This window comes from Microtus pennsylvanicus, chromosome 2 (assembly GCF_037038515.1).
Source record: "Microtus pennsylvanicus isolate mMicPen1 chromosome 2, mMicPen1.hap1, whole genome shotgun sequence".
In the NCBI taxonomy this organism is placed as follows: domain Eukaryota; kingdom Metazoa; phylum Chordata; class Mammalia; order Rodentia; family Cricetidae; genus Microtus; species Microtus pennsylvanicus.
Window position 1 is genome coordinate 22454101 of NC_134580.1, and position 3337 is coordinate 22457437.

General features: G+C 41.3%; 1 pseudogene; it reads left to right on the top strand.

Moving 5' to 3' along the window:
- Nucleotides 1-201: 201 nt before the first annotated feature.
- On the top strand, nucleotides 202-976 carry LOC142844729 (small ribosomal subunit protein eS6-like; annotated as a pseudogene).
- The last annotated feature ends 2361 nt before the right edge of the window (nucleotides 977-3337 follow it).

Below are 3337 nucleotides of genomic sequence, written 5' to 3' on the forward strand. Positions count from 1 at the left end.
GGAGTCAGAGAGAAGCCATGGAGCCACCGCCAGAGTCAGACATGTCGAAACTTTGCCAGTAAGCCACTGCCACATGGCAATATACAGATTAATGGAGATGGGTTAAATTCATAGGTAAGAGTCAGCCAATAAGAAGCTAGAGCTAAAACAGAAGTTAGGTCTCTTTTTTGTGGTGCCTCCTAGGTTGTCAGCTGTGCAAAGATGAAGCTGAATATTTCCTTCCCTCCCACTGGCTGTCAGAAACTCATCAAAGCGGACAATGAATGCAAGCTTCAGACATTCTATGAGAAGCACATGACCACAGAAATAACTGCTGAGGCTCTGGGTGAAGAGTGGAAGAGTTACGTGGTCTGAATCAGTGGTGGCAATGACAAACAAGATTTTCCCATGAAACAAGGTGTCCTGACCTATGGCAGAGTGTGCCTGCTGTTGAGTAAGAGGTATTCTTGTTATAGACCAAGGAGAACTGGAGAGAGGAAGTGCAAGTGTGTTTGAGGATGCAGTGTGGATGCCAATCTGAGTGTTCTCAACTTGGTTATTATTTAAAAAAAAAGAAAGGGAGAGAAGGATATTCCTGGACAGACAGATACTACTGTACCTCATCGGTTGAGACCTACATGAGCTTGCAGAATCCAAAAGCTTTTAAATCTTTCTAAAGAAGATGGTATCTGACAGTACATTGTCAGAAAGCCTTTAAATAAAGAAGGTAAGAAGCCCGGGATAGAGGCACCCAAGATCCAGCATCTTGTGACTCCACGTGGTCTGCAACACAAATGCCAGCACATTGCTCTGAAGAGGCAACAAACAAAGAAAAACAGGAGAAAGCTGCAGAATGTGCTAAGCTTTTGGCAAAAATAATAAAGGAAGCCAAAGAAAAGTACCAGGAACAGATTGCCAAGAGGCGAAGGCTGTCCTCACTGAGAGCTTCTACTTCTACGTCTGAGTCCAGTCAAAAATAAGTCTTTAGGGGTAACAAATAAATAATCAGACCTTGGTAAAAAAAAAAAAAAGCAAGAGCTAATGGACCAAGCAATGATTTAAATAATATGGTTTCTGTGTGATTATTTCAGGGGTGAGCAGCCAGGAACCAACAAATGGCCTCCCTCCTACATAGTCAACTTCTGTTTCAGTCATGATACTTATTCAAAATGGCACCTTCTACTAACAAAACTATAATGTCAATGACCATCCTAATAAATACTACATACAGAATCCAAGGAAACAGCTTTGAAGATACATTTGTACATACTATGCATAAACATATTCTACATATAAACTTATTTATGTATAAATATATGTATGTATATAAACATTAGATTTATGTTTGCATGGATACAAACCTATCATTTTGTACCAGGCATCATTCCCATGGTTAGATACAGATTTGATTCACATGATTCTTTTCTACTTCACACATACCCTAAACTTGACATAAATTTCAGTTGATTGGAGGATCTAACTTTCTTAGAGCCTTCCTTAGCTTGAGAACCAGACATGACGGAGTAAAGGGAATATCCACAGAGAGTAATCAGCCCATGACTGCAGTCCTCCTAACTCACTGTATAGCAGAAACCCCATGCCTGTTGGTGGAAATAATCAACAACCTCAACAAGCATAAATACATTTTTATATGTTCATCCAGTGGGCTGAAATCCTCCAGCTGTACATTGGAGCTTTTCCTTACAATTACATGGGATCACTATTTCATTTGGTGGAATTTAAAAAGACGAACCTCAAAAAACATAAAACAAAACATGCCATAATGTGTTGTTGGGTCACTAGTGAGAAATCCTCCATGCTGATCATTGATTCAGACTCCTGTTGTCTGTCTGCAGAAGAAACAGTACTATGCTGTTCACGGTTCAGAACATTTGCCATTTCCTGCAGGACAGAATACTAACTTTCCAAGACATTGTTCCCAGATGGTGCGATAAATGAATCTTTCCCAGAGTACTCAACCATTCTGCAAGGCCAGCTGCTTGTGGGAAATGGTTACTTCAGGAGGACAGCGAATTTATGAGCATCGCCTCTGGAGCTTGTATCTTTGCAACTGAGATGTGCTGTGAGATATGACGATGACACGAAAAGCATCAGGGAATCCACTGATAATGTTCTGGCAAGAAGTACAGGAGGCAAGAAAGGCAAGGGCATGTTTAGGATAAGAATCTTCCAATAAGAAGAAATTGGTGCAGGTTAAACATCCTTTTTTCAGAATGCTTGAATCAGAGTGTTTTGAGTCATTTTTTCTTTTAGAAATATTTCCATATAGATAATGAAACATTTCAAAGATGAAACCAAAGTCTAAACAGAAAGTTCACTTATGTTTTATTGTGCTGTTTATACATGCAGCTCTTATGCAACACTATTCCTGAAGAAATGTGAGCAAATATCTCAGATAGCGATCTGATGACAGACTAAAGTAAGGAAACCACCAAAAGACAAGCTGGGTGAACTAATGAGCTTTATTGGGGTTGCTCACAGGAATATGGGGTGGAAGTTACCTATGCAGAGTCCATTATGACTCAAAGACAACTGCCATCACTGAACCTTACCCCCTCATGGGTAACAGCTCAAAAAAGTCATAATCCTAGATAGAGAATGCTACACAGCCCACATGGAGCTTGGGGGTGCTCAAGAAGTTGGAGTCACCCCTCTATGAATTCCAGTTGTTCTGAGTCTCTTCTGGGCAGTTCAGCTGACCTCTGCTTCTTCTAGGCTGTTTCGCTGGTCTCTATATCTTCCTGACTTCTCAGTTGGTGTCAGCCTCTTCTAGGCAGCTCAGCTTGTCTGAGAGTGTCTCTCATCAGTCCTTACTGCTTTTATATATTGGGAAGGAGGAGACCAAGTTAATGTGGTCAGATTCAGGGACTTCCTGGAGCATTTGAGTTGTTTACTTCCTGACATTAAGGAGTGCCCCTACAGGATGAAGTATTTCCTCTCCACGTAGGACGTCCTGTTGCTCCACCTCCTTTCTAACACCCTACATCCTAACAATTTTCCTCCCAAGGTTGAATGTCTTGATCTTAGAGAAAACTGTTATAAAACAATGGCTTACCAGTGAGTGATTACATACAGTTTACGTGTGTGTGTGTGTGTGTGTGTGTGTGTGTGTGTGTGTGTGTGCAGGTATGTGTGCACATATATGAATGTGCATGTGGAGGGCCGAGTAACATTTGGGTGTGTCCCTAAGAAGCATTTGACTTTTCTTCTGTTTATTGTTTTATCTGAGTCAAGGCTCCTTGATGGAATCTGGGGCTTATGGATTAGGCTGGGCTGGCTGACCAATGAGCTGCAGGACCTGTTGGTTTCAACCTCCTTGGCACTGGGATTACATGAG